The following is a 20468-nucleotide window of genomic DNA, read 5'->3' as shown; positions in this document are numbered from 1 at the left end:
ATGCAAAACCATGTCTTTGTTAATTAACTAACACTCCTGAGAGTGGATTATAAATATTTATTTTCATATTTCATGATACTATACAACTTCAGAACCAGGAGAAACCTAAAAATATTAAATCCTTATTTTAGAAATGAGGCTCAGAGAAGTGAACATACAACTGCAAGTATGTGTTGCATGCATGTGTGCTGAGTCCCTTCACTCATGTCTGACTCTTTGCGACCCCATGGACTGTAGCCCATTAGGCTCCTCTGTCCATGAAATTCTCCAGGCAAGAATACTGGAGTGGGGGTGCCCATTTCTCTTCTCCAGGGGATCTTCCCAACACAGGGATCGAATCTGTGTCTCCTGTGTCTCCTGCATTGCAGGCAGATTCTTTACCTGCTGTGCCATCAGGGAAGCCATCAAGTATGTATGAAGCAAGTGAAAAATAAGGAGAGCAGGGAAGGGAGATAGGAAGGGAAACAAATGGTATTTGCTGAGCTCTGAGCTCTGAGCTCTCAGATCTTCTTATACAATAAACATCTACTGCTCACAACCACATACCACAAAGTAGATATTAGTATCTCTATTTTACAGATGAGGACATTGAGGCTCAAAGAGGTTAAGAAACTTGCCCAAAATCACCGAGCCAATCAGTGGGAAAACATGTTCATTCAAAAACGCATGGCACTATCATAGGCCGCCTTGATCAAGCTGCTCTTTTTACAGCTGCCTCTTTGGAGTAGGAAACAGCTTACCCTCCTTGGTAAATAAATTCCCCACTGTGGCTGACCTTGAATCTTGAGAACTGGTGTGATGGAAAAAAAATGAAAACCCATTCACTAAAGTTTAGTGATCTTTCTTAATCTAGAAAAGCTGACATTGTTCAGAAAACCGTCTCCCCCATAGGCTATTCTTCACAAGGTTTTCTATATAGGTCTAATTTTCATCTTCACAGTCAACCTCGAAACTCACCACATGCAAGTATTTAGCTTCTAAACTACAAAATAATCAATCTCTATAACATTATTGTTCTTCAGCTGCCAGAAATCTCTTCAGAGACCTTATCAGAAATTTTGGTAATCCTTCAAAACACCACCTGGCATCTTTTTCAAACCATTTTGTAACGTCATCTCCAGTAACATCCCCCACGAATATCTCCTTCAATACTTTACTGAAAACCTTCACTACACATATGGGACTAGCTACAGATGAGTGGCTGTAAAATATTTAAGAGGTCACCATAAATGCAGAATGGAAACTGCTGCATATTCTATTCCCTGAAGACAAAGTCTGTTTATAGGAATTATAGATTAAAAATATTAAAACAATTTGTGCATCACAGAGTACCTTCCTTTCAGTGATAACAATCAACAACCAAAAAAAATTGCTGGTTAAAATCCACCTTAAAATATGTACCACGTTTAGATTTGAAAATACTTTCATCAAAGCAGGAAATGTTGAATTGTATTGAGGGGAGTTAGAAAGAAAAATCAATAGAGGTAGCATAGATTTCGTACCTTCGCTACTATAAATGAGACTGCATCTCCAAACTTTTTTTTTTTTTTTAATTTACAAAAGTGTAGGGAGAATGAAGAAACTAGGATTCATTTGTCTAGATTTTTAGCCTGTGCTGCAGTCACCAGCTAACTGTGTAAAAGTCCACTTCCTGTTGGTTTGGGAGGGAGAAGGGAAAGAGAAAGGGAACACACAGAAAACAGATGTGTAAATAAGTATTTATCAACACAAAATCTTGGCAAACCTTGATCTTTCTAGCGCCCTTGCACTGCATGTCCCAAGTTCCCTAGTTTCCCCAATCCCCAAAGAATTCACAGCCAGAAAGGAAGGTAAAAACCTTTTACATGACAGGTTTGCCACAGTGTGAGGAAAGCTTCTTTTGGAGAGTTCTGATGCCTCTCCCTTAATCTAATATTAATAAATGTTTTTGACCCAAGGAATTCCTGCCAGAGAATGAGAGGAATAAAAGGTTCATTTAGCTGGTTTGTCCTGTCCTTGGACTTCCAGGCAGAATAAACAGCACCTTGTGACAAAGGCGGATCACACGCTGGCGGAGCTCCAGGCAGACTCCGGGGGATGCTGTCTGTTCATCAGACAGCACATTGTCTTAACCAGGATGTGGTCGGCCTTGGTGACAAGAAGTATGCAAATGAGCTTCCCAGAGCCTCAGCACCCTGCCCCCCTCCACTTGTTCCCTCCGTAGGCACAAGCCCACGGTGGCTGTCCTGAGAACAGAGCACAGAGTCATAGAAAGACGGGGGAAGAGGAAGCAGCCAGAATTAACCAGATTAGCCCCACAGAACTTTTCAAGAAACACACCACAAAGAATGTAACTCCAAACCGCCCTGCTTCCAAAAAAACAAAAACAAATTTTACAACAGGATGGTTTGGTTTTTTTAATGCTCGAGAAACTAAAAGAATTCTGAAGCCAGTTCATTTATTCCCAATGCAGGGGAAGGCAATGAGGCTTTAAAACACTCCATTTTCTGGCAGGACAATTGCATCACCAGACTCCTCGGAAAATAGCGGCCGAGAGCATCTCTCTCACCTTCAGTGGCTTCATATATAAAATGGTATACAATGAGTACATGTGATATCTGGTTGCTGGGAGGACTGAAGGAGGTAATTAAAGGAAAACAATTTTTAACACAATGCTCAGCACCTAATTTGGACTCAGAAAATGTTGGCAGGCTTTATATTGTGCACGTTGTTGAACTGTGTATCATAATAGCACAAAGAATGAAAGAAAAGTTCCTGGGGTAGTGAAGACAGCAATGAAGAAAGAAACAGTACTTCACCTTCTGGTTTACAGCTGGGGCATACTTTGGAGTCACACAGGCCTGGTTTTACATCACCTTGGGAAAACTCCCTAATCATCTGAGTCTCAGTCTCTTTACCTGTAGTATGAGCACAACACTCCATTCATTCAAACAGTTAATTGCATGAACGTGCCTAGCACAACACTAGGCCAATAGTAACCACCCCATGGCAGTAATCATTTGCTTGTTTTAGTCACACAACTCTATGGTTGGGTTCAGATTCACACTTTGTAGCTGTGTGGTTTTAGGCAAATGGCTTAACCTCTGTGGGCCTCAATTGCCTCTTCACAAACCAGGGATAATAATACCTACCCCACCAGGTCTGTGTGCCAAGTGGGGCTTCCCAGGTAGCCCCCTCTAATAATATAAACTTTATTAGACTTTCTTGTGGTTTTTCTTTCACTTGCCTATATTTCCAGCTATTGAATATTCAAGAGGAGTGTTTCTGCCTTATTTGAATCTTCAGCTCCTGTGACTAGTACATAGCAGTGTTCAAATCCCAACTTAATCATTTAATAGCCATGTGACCTTAGATAAGTCACTGAAATTCTCTGTAACAACAGTACCAACCTAAGAGATTATAATGACAATTAAAGCCCTAATAACATGGAAAGGGCTCAGAACAGGACCAAACTGAAGAATCATAATAAACACTATATTATTTTGCTGACATTATTATTATCACTAGTGATAACTGACAGATATATTCCTACTCTTATGCAGCTTACATCTCACTGCTTGAGACTAATAAAGAAATATATCAATAAAAATCATCAGATAGTAAATACACAGTGAAGAACACAAAACGGGAAGTAGGATAAAATGCCATTGGAAGATTACTTGTATTAGATGGTCAAAGGACACCCTAGTTCAGTTCAGTTCAGTCACTCAGTCGTGTCCGACTCTTTGCGACCCCATGAATCGCAGCACGCCAGGCCTCCCTTTCCATCACCAACTCCCGGAGTTCACTCAATGTGACAATTGAAAGCAAGACCAGGAAGGAGCTAGCCTTAAGAAGTCATGGAGGAAGAACATTCCACAGACAGGGAAAACTAGCCCTAGAGCCCGAGGCAAGAAGGAGCTTGTCTAATTTCAGAGCAGAAGAATGTCAGTGTGGTTTGGCTGGAGTGTGATCAGCAAGGAGGAAAGGGGTAGGAGAGGACGCTGCAGAGGCAGGTGTTGGCTGGAGAATAGAGCCCACGTAGAATCAGGGAGAGAAGTGGAATGTGATTTCAAGTGGGAAGAGTTGCCTGTGTTGAGTCTTGCAAACTCACATGATCTCATTCATATTTTTAAATAATCACTCTGGCTGCGATGTAGATTAGAATCAGGAAGAGAAATTTGGAGGCTCTTGCTTCAGACCCAAACAAAACAAACAGAAAGGAAGAGAGCTTATATTAGGATGGTAGTGGTGGAGACAACGTAAACGGAGCTGGGATAGGTTTTGAAGATAAAATCAACAGGATGTGCTGATGGTTCAACAATACAGGTCATTGGGGTAAATATACTTATTAAGGGGAAAAGATGTTCAAATAACACTGGACTGTTTTTAAACTGTGCTTGAGATTTATTTCTGACTTAAAGCACAAAGCAACTCTGAACAGTCAAAATTTCTGAAATGGACAGAAAAAGGGATAAGGCTATAAAGGGATAAGGCTATAAAAGTACAAGGCTAACAAGTACAAGGAAAGAAGTAAACATCAGGGCCAGCAGCCACCTTCCCCTGCCATGACCTACAGAAGGCTGCAGGCCTCTAGGAGAACCCTCCTCACTGCTTAGTGCCATGCCAAAATGACATGGGAACCCACTCCAGGATTCTTGCCTGGAGAATCCCACGGACAGAGGAGCCTGGTGGGCTACAGTCCATGGGGTCGCAAAGAGTTGGACACGACTGAGCTACTACCCATAATGCATAGCTTGCAAGGACCCCAGTAGGGCGCACAGAAGAACAGACAGGCCGGTGGGGCAACAAGGATGGAATAATAGGGATGGAGTATCAGAAAAAGCAGAAGCCACGGAATGTGAAAATTTCTCAACCCAATGCCAGCACACCCAAAAGCCAAGAGAGGATCAGTCCTAGGCTCAACAGACCCCTGAAACAGAGACCATTAAGGATCCAGAGACTGCTGATAGATCCTGCCACATTACATAAAACAGCCTTTTATATCTAGATGCCAGCTCAAGAAGATGCAGGGAGAGGAGAGGGGCACCTGAGGAACCTGAGCGTTTACCCAAAAGAGTATGAATAAACAAGGAGATGGGATACCATTAATTAGCAAAGTTTCAATTTTCTTCCTATCTAGCAGGGTAAATTGCTTATAAAGTAAAATCACTCAGATGTAAACAATAAAAGAGCCATAGCTTTATTTGTAAATCTAATTCATTGCATTTGTAATACAATCATAAATGTTGGTCACTATATCAATGTTCAGTTCAGTTCAGTCGCTCAGTTGTGTCCGACTCTGCGACCCCATGAATCGCAGCACGCCAGGCCTCCCTGTCCATCACCAACTCCCGGAGTTCACTCAGACTCATGTCCATCGAGTCAGTGATGCCATCAAGCCATCTCATCCTCTGTCATCCCCTTCTCCTCCTGCCCCCAATCCCTCCCAGCATCAGAGTCTTTTCCAATGAGTCAGCTCTTCGAATGAGGTGGCCAAAGTACTGGAGTTTCAGCTTTAGCATCATTCCTTCCAAAGAAATCCCAGGGCTGATCTCCTTCAGAATGGACTGGTTGGATCTCCTTGCAGTCCAAGGGACTCTCAAGAGTTTTCTCCAACACCACAGTCCAAAAGCATCAATTCTTCAGCGCTCAGCCTTCTTCACAGTCCAACTCTCACATCCATACATGACCACAGGAAAAACCATAGCCTTGACTAGACAAACCTTTGTTGGCAAAGTAATGTCTCTGCTTTCCAATATGCTATCTAGGTTGGTCATAACTTTCCTTCCAAGGAATAAGTGTCTTTTAATTTCATGGCTGCAATCACCATCTGCAGTGATTTTGGAGCCTAGAAAAATAAAGTCTGACACTGTTTCCACTGTTTCCCCATCTATTTCCCATGAAGTGATGGGACCAGATGCCATGATCTTCGTTTTCTAAATGTTGAGCTTTAAGCCAAATTTTTCACTCTCCACTTTCACTTTCATCAAGAGGCTTTTTAGTTCCTCTTCACTTTCTGCCATAAGGGTGGTGTCATCTGCATGTCTGAGGTTATTGATATTTCTCCTGGCAATCTTGATTCCAGCTTGTGTTTCTTCCAGCCCAGTGCTTCTCATGATGTACACTGCATAGAAGTTAAATAAGCAGGATGACAATATACAGTCTTGACATACTCCTTTTCCTATTTGGAACAGTCTGTTGTTCCATGTCCAGTTCTAACTGTTGCTTCCTGACCTGCATACAGATTTCTCAAGAAGCAGGTCAGGTGGTCTGGTATTCCCATCTCTTTCAGAATTTCCCACAGTTTATTGTGATCCACACAGTCAAAGTCTTTGGCATAGTCAATAAAGCAGAAATAGATGCTTTTCTGGAACTCTCTTGCTTTTTCCATGATCCAGCAGATGCTGGCAATTTGATCTCTGGTTCCTCTACCTTTTCTAAAACCAGCTTGAACATCAGGAAGTTCACGGTTCATGTATTGCTGAAGCCTGGCTTGGAGAATTTTGAGCATTACTTTACTAGCATGTGAGATGAGTGCAATTGTGCGGCAGTCTGAGCATTCTTTGGCATTGCCTTTCTTTGGGATTGGAATGAAAACTGACTTTTTCCAGTCCTGTGGCCACTGCTGCATTTTCCAAATTTGCTGGCATATTGAGTGCAGCACTTTCACAGCATCATCTTTCAGGATTTGAAATAGCTCACCTGGAATTCCATCACCTCCACTAGCTTTGTTCATAGTGATGCTTTCTAAGGCCCACTTGACTTCACATTCCAGGATGTCTGGCTGTAGGTCAGTGATCACACCATCGTGATTATCTGGGACGTGAAGATCTTTTTTGTACAGTTCAATGTTAGGTATGATTAAATTCAAGCAAATATGTTAAGCAAAATGAAGAGGGAACTTTATGATAAAGAATACAGACTACAATGAGAGTGTAACAGTTCAGATGCATAAAATATTTTATAATTATAAAATAATTAAAAATAATTATTTTAAATTCAAAATATGCAGGCCATAAGAAATGAAAAGAAAAATAGATGCCAGCTAACATAAGATTCAGTTCAGTTCAGTTCAGTCACTCAGTCGTGTTCGACTCTTTGTGACCCCATGAATCACAGCACGCCAGGCTTCCCTGTCCATCACCAACTCCCGGAATTCACTCAGACTCACGCCCATTGAGTCAGTGATGCCATCCAGCCATCTCATCCTCTGTTGTCCTATTCTCCTTCTGCCCCCAATCCCTCCCAGCATCAGAGTCTTTTCCAACAAGTCAACTCTTTGCATGAGGTGGCCAAAGTACTGGAGCTTCAGCTTTAGCATCATTCCCTCCAAAGAACACCCAGGGCTGATCTCCTTCAGAATGGACTGGTTGGATCTCCTTGCAGTCCAAGGGACTGTCAGGAGTCTTCTCCAACACCACAGTTCAAAAGCATCAATTCTTCAGCGCTCAGCTTTCTTCACAGTCCAACTCTCACATCCATACATGACCACTGGAAAAACCATAGCCTTGACTAGACAAACCTTTGTTGGCAAAGTAATGTCTCTGCTTTTCAATATGCTATCTAGGTTGGTCATAACTTTCCTTCCAAGGAGTAAGCATCTTTTAATTTCATGGCTGCAGTCACCATCTGCAGTGATTTTGGATTGGGGGGTTTTAAATCATAATTGTAGTCAATAAGACAAAAAATAATTAAGCATATTGTATGTCAATTAGATAACTGATGAAGATGAACATAATAGACATAGAAATTACTATCCTGATTCTTTTTAAAAAATACACCTATTTTAAAAGAATTTAATGGAATATTTATAAAATTCTGACCATAAAGCAAACCAAAAAGTAAACTAGAAATAGCACAGAACACATTATCTGACTGGGACCTCCAGTGATACTATAAATAAAGAGGAAGAAGAGAAGAAAAAGAAGAGAGGGATAGAGAGAAGAATGAAAATTAAGAAATTTACTTGAATCTATACTTGGGTCAAAGAAAAAAGCAAAACTAAAATTTTGAAATATCTACAAAATAATAATGAAATACATTACATATTAAAAAAATATGTAACAACCTAAAAGAGTTAGGGCCTAAACCACAATCATAAACACACTGTTAATTAAGAAAGAAGGAAAATAAGCATTCAAGTCATCACCTTAGAAAAAGAATAATAAAATAAAATTAAGGAAGTATAAAAAGGAAGAAAAATGGATTACGAAAATTAAATTGCTTAATATTACAATACTAAAAGAAAAAAGACTATTAGTTATTGGATAAATAAATCCAATAACTGATTCTTTGAAATAATTTATGAAGTCACAAACCATTAGCTGGCCTAACCCAAAAAAAAGAAAGTTAACAATATTAGAAAGAAGAAATAGCCACAAATATGGAGAAGTTTAAAACCACATTCAGATGAAGGAATATGTATTTATTCATACTTTCTGGAGTTGGTCTAAAACATTTCTCACATATTGTATTTCTTTTTGGTGTTCCTATTATCAATGTCAAAAAGTGTCACAGCAAAGCAAAAGAATTGTTACGTTATTAAATCAAGAAAATCTTCAACTTCTGTGGATTTTTGGTTTCCTCTGTTGTCAGTAGCATTTTTTTTTCCCCCCACAGACCATTTCTCACTGACTCGACTGATTACTTCACGGTCATGACAATCATTGGGCTACATTTCTTAAATGATTTTGTCCTAAATATAGAATTCTCTGATAGAGGCTAAACCAACATCAGCAGGAAATAATATGCTAAGTATAATCTCAGCCTCCAACCATCCCCAAAACTACCGGTCAAATAAATTCCACCAATTTACTCTAATTAAAGCTAAAAAGTGTCATGTGTGCTTTAAACGTCAGTCAATTTTGAAGTAATTATACCTGAAGGCAGGAATCCATCAGGGTCTCTTTTTTTAGAATTAAATTCAGATGGGAAGTAAAGGAGTCAAGGGATGTTTGCATATAATTAGTTCCATCCCTATCTTTCTGTGGCTGTTTATTGACAGGGCAAGAACTGGTACATTTTTGGAAAGATATATAAAGATTTTTTTTCTCATCTCCATTCCATTTCCTTCAGTTGGGTCAATTTCACTGTGAATTTATATGAAACTGACATTTCAATTTGAGGAGAAAAAAAATGCATCTTAAAATACAGGAATAAACCCTTATATTTGTAGAATGTTTTACAGTTCTCAAAATGCGTTCAGAGAGACCATCTCATTCAATTCTCACAATAGTTCTTAAGGTGATATCATCTTTATTTCAGATAAAGAAATTAGAGATTAAAGAGGATCTGAATATGCCACCCCATCATAGCTCCCTTTCCTTAAGGATTATTTTGAGCTGAACACAAGAAACAACAGACAAGAAGGAGCTCTCCACCTTCCCCCTAACTTCCTAAAGGAAGAGCATCAGTTTGCCTTCGTAAAGGTGATCTCTTTTGCCTCCCCTGTACCAGGAAGTAGAGAATGACTCAATCACTGCAGATAGCACCCTTTGAGTCTGCATGACAAACCTTATTAAAATAACCCTTATCTTCCATTAGTTTCACCCAGATACTTACCATCTTACAGTTTACCACCCCTAGAAGCCCAAATCCCATTTCCTATGTCTTATTCAGTTCAGTTCAGCTCAGTCACTCAGTCGTGTCCAACTCTTCGCGACCCCATGGACTGCATCATGCCAGGCCTCCCTGTCCATTACCAACTCCTGGAGTTCACTCAAATTCATGTCCATTGAGTAGGTAATGCCATCCAACCATCTCATCTTCTGTCGCCCCCTTCTCAATCTTTCCCAGCATCAGGGTCTTTTCATGAGTCAGCACTTCACATCAGGTGGCCAAAGTATTGGAGTTTCAGCTTCAGCATCAGTCCTTCCAATGAATATTCAGGACTGATTTCCTTTAAGATGGACTGGTTGGATCTCCTTGCTGTCCAAGGGCCTCTCAAGAGTCTTCTCCAACACCACAGTTCAAAAGCATCAATTCTTCGGTGCTCAGCTTTCTTTATAGTCCAACTCTCACATCCATACATGACCACTGGAAAAACCAAAGCTTTGACTAGATGGACCTTTGTTGGCAAAGTAATGTCTCTGCTTTTTAATATACTGTCTAGGTTGGTCATAACTTTTCTTCCAAAGAGCAAGCATCTTTTAATTTCATGGTTGCAGTCACCATCTGCAGTGATTCTGGAGCCTAACAAAATAAAGTCTGTCCCTGTTTCCATTGTTTCCTCATCTATTTGCCATGAAGTGATGGGACCAGATGCCATGATCTTAATTTTATGAATGTTGAGTTTTAAGCCAACTTTTTCACTCTCCTCTTTCATTTTCATCAAGAGGCTCTTTAGTTCTTCTTTGCTTTCTGCCATAAGGGTGGTGTCATTTGCATATCTGAGGTTATTGATACTTCTCTCAGCAATCTTGATTCCAGCTTGTGCTTCATCCAGTCCAGCATTTCTCATGATGTACTCTGCATATAAGTTAAATAAGCAGGGTGACAATATACAGCCTTGATGGACTCCTTTCCCGATTTGGAACCAGTCTGCTGTCCCATGTACAGTTCTAACAGTTCTTGACCTGCATACAGATTTCTCAAGAGGCAGGTCAGGTGGTCTGGTATTCCTACCTCTTTAAGAATTTTCCATAGTTTGTTGTGATCCACACAGTCAAAGGCTTTGGCACAGTCAATAAAGCAGAAGTAAATGTAGTCTTACTACTTCTCCACAATTTATTGCCCTTTCTTAAATGATATATAAGCTCTCAAGCCTAATCACTTCTTTGGGTTTTCACTTCTTTTCTATGAAGCGCCCATGTGCACGCAAAATAGAACTTTCCTCCTGTTAACAGGTCTTCTGTCAGTTTAATTCACTTGCCCCATTCCCTAAATTTAAAAGGGTAAAGGAAAGAATTTTTTTCTCATCTACAAGATCAAAATGCTTGCCACAAGACTGTACCTCAAGCAAATTTACTGTGTGCAAAATTATTTCCTCCTCGCACACCCACAGCAGACATCACTAATTCACCAAACTGCTCTTTACTGATGAGGCCAAACATTCCCAGAATCCTTTGCACAGTGTCCATGAAACCACTTTGCTCTGCCTGCACTACAACTTCCATATAATGTTCACAGTATACTGGTAGTTCTCTACCTTGCTCCAGGGAGAACCCTCCTTGACAACAGAAAAGTATCTCTGAGTCTCCTTCCTTGAGAATCTTTATCTGTATCACTTTGTTTTAAAGAATTTTCTGAAATTAAAAAGAAAAAAGTTTTTTAAAATGCTTTCTACAAACCTACAAACTTGATGATACTCCTAAAATCTTTCACCCAAAATCTGTAACAGACCCTTTCCCACAGAATTTGGCATAGGCAAATTTTGGGGCTTTCTCTTCAAAGAATCAACCTTTTGCTTGGTTGACTATATTCGGGGTTACCCAAGGGCCATTCTCTTGACTTTCAGGGAAAGTTAATGTGGTCTGGTTAAGAGTCTTCATAGCGGAATCCTCCCTTGAGAACACCAATTTATATGTGTCCCAAGGTTGGCCAGTATAACAATTTCAATTTCTTCCTCTTAGTTGTCATATCAATTTCCTCAGCACAGAAGAGCTTAAGAGCTAAGAGACACACAGGTGAGTCAGACCTCAAAACCACTGACATGATCTCTTCCTGTAAAATTGCTTAATCTTTAATGAGATACATCAAAAAGTCCAAGAAAATGCATATAACCTTTCCAACCATTTCTACTGTTTAGTATGCTGATCGGCCATAAGATAGAACTTGTATCCAATGGATGCAAGTAAGTCAGTGATTCTCATTACTGAAGTTTCTTTGGCATCAAGATTACACAGAAAATGAGGCAGTTTTTTTTTTCCAATTGCTCAGCATATTCTAGAGATTATACATTGAATTTACTGCAGATTCCAAAAGAGGACTGTATTTTCAGTGTTACTGAACTGGAGTGATTATATAGTAAATTAAGATATAAGATTATAGATTAAGTAAATTAAGATATAAGATCATATAGTAAAAGAGGGAATAAATCACCCCTCTCCTTCTTTTGAAAAGCACCTCTCTGGGGCTTCATTCCCTTAGGACTCACTCCATACACTGTAATACAAGCACATTTGTGATGAAACATTAATAGCCAATAATATCGCTGGAGCACATAAAATACATGTATTTTAATAAGTCCAAAGTCCAAGAAACTGAGTTTTCAAACACTAAAAAAAAGAGATAATATTGTACAATAGGTTCTTTCACGATCCCTAGAATCTTACCCTATGTGTTAGTCTGCCACTCCTAAAATTAGAGCCTCACTAGCAGCCAAAATGTTGAAAATAATCAAATCCATGAACCACAGTTTTTTTTAGACTTCTATTATGAAGGACAATTGGAGTCAAAAGCAAAGATAAACATAAGCAGTTATACTAGGACGACGGGTCCACCCATCTCCTGAATTGTCTAAAACAATGAGAGGTTTATTTCATCTATGATCACCAGGAAAACTGGATGTTCAGGCTTGAAAGCAGAAACATGGAAAATGGATCTGATAAAATTAATCTTACCTTATCTTGGGTTGGGTCAATCTCATGATGCTAGAGAAAAAAGTTAATATACATATCTTCATTTTTTACAAACCTTTGCTCATTTCAACACATATCAACCATAAGAGTTGTGGCTTAGCTTAGAATGTTTGTCCCTTGACATCTTCAATTTCTAAACATTCTATAGGACCAACTGGGTAACTCCAAAAGAGCTTGAATATTCGGAAGTATTTAGGAGTTTGATTTTAATGCCACAATTTTGGATAGGCATAGAGTAATAAATGAAAGGAAAAGATGCATAGTAACTTTAAAAGTATCAATCCCTATGGATACTTAAAAAATTTTAGGTACAACTGAAGGTACACCTGCAGAATCGAAAGAGAATCTGTTTTGATCTTCATTACTACATATTATTAGTTTTCTCTTTTAAAAACTGTTTTTTTCCTGATGTGCAGATTGATACTGAGCTGTGGTCCACAGATGCTCAGGTTCCTTCTCAACTTCTATGCTGACCCTAACTGTACAATAAATTGCATAATAGAGGCATGAAAATCTTGGTTATTGATGTCGATAATGGTGCAGATGACACCCATAATTTAGACCAGCATTTAGAAAATGATGGCTCCAAATTGAGCCCACCACCTGTTTTTCTAAATATAATTTTGTTGGGACACAGTACACGTATTCACTCACCTTAACTAAACTGTCCCAGTCATATGAATGATAACTGATGGTGAAATAATCAGAATAACATAAAACAAACAAAAATACATTGCTTAGAATATCAAAGTCAAGTGAGACAAGGTCAAGGATATGGGCTTAATAGAAGGTTTTCTTCTTTTCCTCTGCAGTTGTACCATTTGACTTTCAATGAGAATGGTGAAAATTCTCTTCCTTTTCTCAAAAGAGTTGGGAATATCGGAATTTTGAACTAAAAGAATCTTCATCCAACCCTCTTAATCTGTCGTATTAAAGCCCAAACCACATAACTAGCTAGAGCCAAAGACTGAACTAAAATTCATATCTTCTGTCTCTAGTCAAAAACTCTTTTCTCTGCATCACATCGGGTTAATTTATCTTCGCCTCTTGGATGGGTCAGTAGATATTAATAAGTTTCTTGGTGAAGAAACTCAAAGAAGTTTTGCTACATACACTTCCTCTGTGGTGATATAAGGTAACTTCTGGGCCCCCAAGCGAAACTTTTAGAAAAGGTCCCATCACTCTTGATTAATTGCAGAAGAACTGAAGAGTACATCTGTGTCATGAGAAGTCCTTCCCCCTGCCCGCCCCGCCCCAACACACACACACACACACACACACACACACACACACACACAGCTGGCCTCACTAAAAACGCAGGCATTGTTCAGGCAGTAGTTATGACCATCTGTCTTTGGAAAAACTTCTAGTTCTTTTTTGGGTTATGGCCACAGCCCCTCCTGTTCCCTAGAGCGCATAGTAAAGACTAGATGCCTTCTGTATAATGACTGTGGTCAGCTATAAATACAAGGAAAATGAACACGCACCATCTTGATGTCAAGCTAATTTTAGCTTAACAGTTTCATTTAAAGTATGCCCAATCTAGACTGGGCACATCATGGCTCAGGCTAAGAAGTTTTCAAAATGGAAATTACAAAACCACAGCGCAGAACCAAAATTGTTCAGATGGTAGGAACAGTGATTGAGATGCTCTTCGCGATATGTTGCCAAGAAGTTTTTCAATGCACAGCGGTGGGCTCTTAAACCACACGGATAAATAGATTCGGTCACCACTATGAGGTGAACAATAGATCCTATGTTGTGGCTTTGGCTTTGTCGCAATGAATGGGAACAGCTTCTCGCCATTCAGATGTGGACAATGCTCTGTGTGTTCTGGAACACGCGCTGTGGCAGGTGTGATAAGGGCTTCTTATCAGGTCCTATGTGCTGTCTTCTCCATATTTTACCTTATCTTTAAGTGCCAGCAGTGTTTGACTACTGTTTTCAATCCACAGAACAGCTACAGAAGATGTCTGAAGATTCCCAGCCTGTTATTTTTCTTCAAATCTGGGTTTCAATCTTGGTTAATGTTTGCCCAGAAATATGTAATTGCGGACTTCCTCCTTGTAAACCCTTCCAGAGTGTAGGCTGCCAGCGTGCATACTATTATTATCTCTCTGCCTGGGGGCTAACGTAGGGTGCGTCCTCATAGTTACAGGATGCATAACCTGCTCTCTGCCGGGAAAGCCTGTATGGGTAGCAGCTGCAGCCGAGCGAAAACACAGCTTGCGTGTTTCCAATAATATTTGTTTTTCTTCTCTTTTGCATAAACAACATATAACTGGTTTCTGTATTAAAAACTCACACTTGCCTTTCCCTATATTTTTTGGATCACTCCTCACATACCCTGTTTACATTAGTCACTGCGATTCGGATCTACCTGACCTCGCTCCCTCTTCCTCATTCAACCCATCTTAGTGGGGAAACTTTTCCCCATCTATCACGTATGGCTTCCTCTGGGAGACCTTCCCCGCTTACAAACTCTCATCCTCAAAGATGAGCACATACACAGACACCATTAGAGTTTATGGCAATCTTCTGCATGCTACCTTAGCACTCTGTTATACTTCTGTTTTAAAAATCATGGTCTACTTGTCTTCTATTTAGCTGTGTCCATCCAATCTCCTTCAACCAGATTGATCTTCCCAATCTCTTCATCTCAGTCCTGGGATGAACTTAAATAATTTTTTAGTTCTGAATTTAGGTATAATTTACATATGTAAATCCTAAAGGAAATCAACCCTGAATATTCATTGGAAGGACTGATGCTGAAGCTCCAATACTTTGGTCACCTGATGCGAAGAGCCAGCTCTCTGGAAAAGACCCTGATGCTGGGAAAGATTGAGGGCAAGAGGAGAAGGGGGCAGCAGAGGATGAGATGGTTGGATGGCATCACCAACTCGATGGACATGAGTTTGAGCAGGCTCTGGGAGATAGTAAAGGACAAGGAAGCCTGGTGTGCTGCAGGCTTAATGGGGTCACAAAGAGTCAGATACAACTTAGCAACTGAACAACAACAACATATGTAAACCACACGCTTTTTGGTGGATGGTTCTGTGAGTTTTCACAAATACAGTCATGTAACCACCACAACCAATACAGAGTAGCTCCATTGTCCCCAAAACTCTCCTGTTCCTCATACACTCAACCCCTCCCCTCACTCCCAGCTCCTGGAAACCACTGTTTCCTGTGTCCTTACAGAGGTCCTGCACATCAACAAATGCACCCAGACAGAACACAGCTTTCTGAGTACGGCTTCTCTCACTTAGCATAATGCATTTGAGACTCTGCCGTGTTATTACTGTGGCAGTTCATTCCTTTTATTGCTGAAGAGTATTCCACGGATGGAAATACAGATTTTTTACCCATTCATAAGCTGAGGGACATTGGGTTGTTTCTCGTTTGAGGCAACTGTAAATATAGCAGCTATAAGCATTCACATTAAGGTTTTTGCATGAACATAGTTTTATTTCATTTGGATAAATAATTAGAAATTAGATTGTTGGGTTGTATAGGAATTGTCTATTTTACTTTATAAGAAACTGCCTGGCTCTTTGTCAAAGTGGCAATTTCATTTCACACTCCCACCAGCTATATAGGAATTCCAGTTTCTCCACATTCCCACCAACACTTGATACCATTTCTTTTGATTTTCACCATCACATAGATGACAGAAGCATCTCGTTACGGTCTTAACCTGCATTCCCCTAGAGACTAATGGGCTCCCTGGTGGCTCAGATGGTAAAGAATCCACCTGCAATGCAGGAGACCTGGGTTTGATCCCTGGGTCCCTGGGTCAGCAAGATCCCCTGAAGAAGGAAATGGCAACCCATTCCAATATTCTTGCCTGGGAAATCCCATGGAGAAAGGAGCCTGGCAGACTACAGTCCATGGGGTCACAAAGAGTTAGACAGGACTTAGCAACTAAACAATAACAAGAAACTAATAACACTGATATCTTTTGATGTGTTTATGTGCTATCCATACATCTTTGGTGAAATGTCTATTAAAATACTGTTCATTTTTGGAGGGTTGTTTGTTTTCTTATTATTGAATTTTGAGAGTCCTTTTTATAGTCTAGATATTAGCCTTTCATCAGATATGTGAATTGCAAATATTTTCCCCATGACTCTTTAATATTTCTAAATACATTGAAATCTCATATAGAAAAAAAAAGTTATCTTGGAAAGAACTTATGAGATTTAAATCTACAAATGATGCAGATTGTACCTTTCCCTCTCCAGACAGGTCAACAAGATGCTTAGAATAATGTAATAGAAAAGCTGGTAGTGGCAAATCTATGTTTCTACTTGGAAATTACTTAAGTATAGCATACAGGGAGATTTGATCTAAGGGATATCCACACCCCCTAAACCACTTAAAAAAATTATTTGCCATTAAAGGACTAAAGAATATAATAGAAAATATACATTATGCACATTTTTGCTGAGCAATTAGGTATTAGTTTTTCAAATAACTTCTCTCATAGAAATCAATTCTTAGAATATATATATCTCTACCAAGACAAGCCTGAAGGGTAAGCCACTCAGTACTGAAAGCTTGCTCCTCATTCCATTGAAACCAGACTGTTGAAAAGCAATACTAAAGGACTATGCGCTCAACTTTTCTGTGCAGACACATATGGGGGAGTCTTTACATAAGGGCCATGGACTTGTTGTTCTAAAAGGATCTTCAACCCTGTAATAAAATATTCCACTGTCAATCTCTAGCTGAAAGGAAAGTTTTATAGGAAGGGGAGGAAATTTTACTACTATTTCTAGAAATGAGGTATTCTGACATAGAGTGAATACCTACTGGATCAAAAGACCCACATATGCTACAAACTGTTGCATTTTTCAAGCGTATTTCTTGCCAACCAATTGAGTGCATTCTGTTTGCACTATCTTTTGGACATCACAGAGGAATTACTAGATACAGTTGCTACCTTCAGTGGGAATGCCTTCTAGTTAAGGAGACAAGAAAATAACACAAAATATTCACAAAAACATCAAACAGTGTTGATTATTAAAGACCAAAAACAGAACAAAGGGAGTAAGTTGGGTAGAAGGAGAGTAAGCTATCTACACAGATTAGCTATTTCTCTATTAACTATTCAAAGGGGCCATCAAATACTATTCTACTTACAACAATTCACTGGGACAATGAGGTTCAGGTCTAGTGATATGAAGTCAACTTTTCATATCAGGTTTTCACAGCTCCTTCTGGCTGTGTAACACAGAGTTTCAGAAGACGAATAAAACCAAAACTAGAGGAGTCAGATAAAATTTCATAGAGGAAGTGGGATAAAAGCTGAACCTTAAAGCATGGATAGATTCTGCTTAACCAAAGAGAGACAAGAGAACAATATGAAGGAAACAAAAGGGCAGCTGTAGAATTTGTCATTCTTGGGTCTCCCAGCGCCTGATGTCCCTTGCTCATCATAGAAGGTAAAAGTGCAACATATTTGCTTTCTGAGTCCTCTCAGAAAGCACATCATGGCATTGTTTGTTCTTGTTTAGTCATGAACTTATGTCCAACTCTTTATAATCCCATGGACTGTAGTCCCCCAGACTCCTCTGTCCATTGGATTCTTCAGTCAAGAATACTAGAGTGGGTTGCAATTTCCTTCTCCGGGAGATATTTCCAACCCAGAGATTGAATCTGCATCTCCTGCATTGGCAGGCAGATTCTTTACCACTGTGCTACCTGGGGAGCCTGCATCATAACATAGGCTCTGCTGGTTGAATCGCCTATCCTGACTTGGAATCACCATCGAGTGCTATGTCGGGAAGAAACAGGTAGCATGCAACATCCACACGGACCGTGCGTGGCTGCCCCATCCAGAGGCAGCCAGAGCAGGGGCTCAAATAACAGGACCCACCTCAGTGGGGCCAGTGGTGTGGCCAGCATCAAAGAGGTGTCTTCATTGGGTCCATTTCACACTATGATTTGAGGCATTGATCTTGGATATATGCCCTCCAAGCCCAGGGTCCTTTTGGAAAACCTCTGAGCCATTCAGTATCTTTTTAAGAAACTTCTTTCCTACTTAAGTCAGTTGAAATCACTTTTTGGTACTTAGAGTCATAATGGGCATTATATTCTAAGAACCTCTTTATCAATTCTCATGTCCCTGTATAAAGCATTCATTAGTAGTCTACTCTCATTTTTTTTTTAGCAGGCAGCATAGCATAGGAGTCAAGGGCACAGCTCTGGACTCCAATGGCCCTTGGCTCAAACCACAGCAACGTGTTAAAACAAATCTACAGGGAGTTCTGGGGCCCTTAGCAACCTGTAAGACACATCATGTACTTTCACACCTTCCTCACTCATTCCCAATAAACATGTGTGCTGAATAAGCACTCAAGGGTCCAAGATCTTTTCATTCACAAGTCTCATTAGAACCAATATGGATTTTCTGCCCAGGCCTAACAGACTTAAAAGATAATAAGATCAAACTCAGTGACCCTTGGTATAACCCACCCTCCTAAGCTCATTAAAACATGGCCCAGGTTTAGCCCGCATTAGCACATCGCATTTCTTCTAATGGTATTTAACTTCCTGTTTGCTATTTAACTTCTCACCGATTGCCTCACAAGTAAGCTTGTCTCCTGGAGGACAAAGACTGTCTGTGTCTTTGGATTTTACCGCTATACCCAACACAGAGCTGGGCATGTAGAAGTTACTCAATACATATTTCCTGAATGAAATACAGCCAGTGGAAGTACCTCAGTCACCACGAATTAAACGGAGCTGTATTCACACGCTGGGAAAAAGTATCTAGTCCTATATTTGTGCCACTTAAGATATATTTCTTGGCCTAAATACACAGCAATAGAGGACTTGTTCTATGTATTGAGGTAGCCACACAATGGCATGTTTTGTACTCGTGTGTAATTACCCTTTTAAAGACTAAGGGGCCACGTAGAAAGTGGTAAGGACACACTACGTTTAAAAACCAGAATTTCACAATGTACGTGTATACAGATGAACACTGCCAGACAACACAGTGAGATGAAAACTTCTTATTGTTAAGGTAAAACAATGACGTGATGTTTTCTTTTAAGGCCTGAAAAGCATACCAGTACCCTAAGAATAAGGACTTGGGGTGTATTTCCTTTAATTCTGTAACAATAGTTGGTCCAACAGATAAATATTAAGAGGAAAATGTATTTCTGAGGAATCTTTCCAAGATACAGGCAATCATAGGGCAGCAGTTACTGTTGGAACCCCAGCCACCTGCTCCCACCCTCATCCTGACTGACTGCTGATCACCAGCACCTGCATTTCTTCCCCTAAGAACTTTCAGTCATCACCTAAGCCCACTTAGTTTGGCTCCTCAGAAACACCAGGGAATTGCATCCCCAGAAGGAGCCTCTATGGATAACTATAGACACCCCAACTCCCTCGTGGTTCAGGTGGAATAATCCTGAGACATTATATGTTCTAAATCATTTCCCAGAGCTCCTCAGGGATTAAGATCCAGTCATCCAGAGTCATAACTGGCTCAGTAATGAACCCCTCTCACTTCTTCCCTCTTCTGTCTCACTTTCCCATTTCCGGGCAGGTGGCTTCTGGGATCACCTTCCAATTAAGCCATAGCTGAACCCTTGGGCTTCACTGTGTCCATGCTTTGGAAACAGAGAGGCCTGGGTTCCACTCCTGTCACTTTTACTCACTAGCTGTGCAGCTTTAAGTAAGCACGTCCCTTGAAGTCTCTAATCCTTGGCTTCCACTTGTATGTAATAGGGAGGTTAGTATCTGTGTTGCATTGTTATTCTGAGAATAAAATTATGTGTAACAGTGTACATAAATTGCTTGTCCATGGCGCAAAAAGTGGCTGTTCTCCTTTGGGTTTTAGCAGCGGTGACATTAACAGAAGCAGTAGCAACAGTAAGCAGTACAGCTTAG

This window comes from Bos mutus, chromosome 17 (genome assembly GCF_027580195.1).
Source record: "Bos mutus isolate GX-2022 chromosome 17, NWIPB_WYAK_1.1, whole genome shotgun sequence".
In the NCBI taxonomy this organism is placed as follows: domain Eukaryota; kingdom Metazoa; phylum Chordata; class Mammalia; order Artiodactyla; family Bovidae; genus Bos; species Bos mutus.
Note: the sequence above shows the minus strand (reverse complement) of the source record.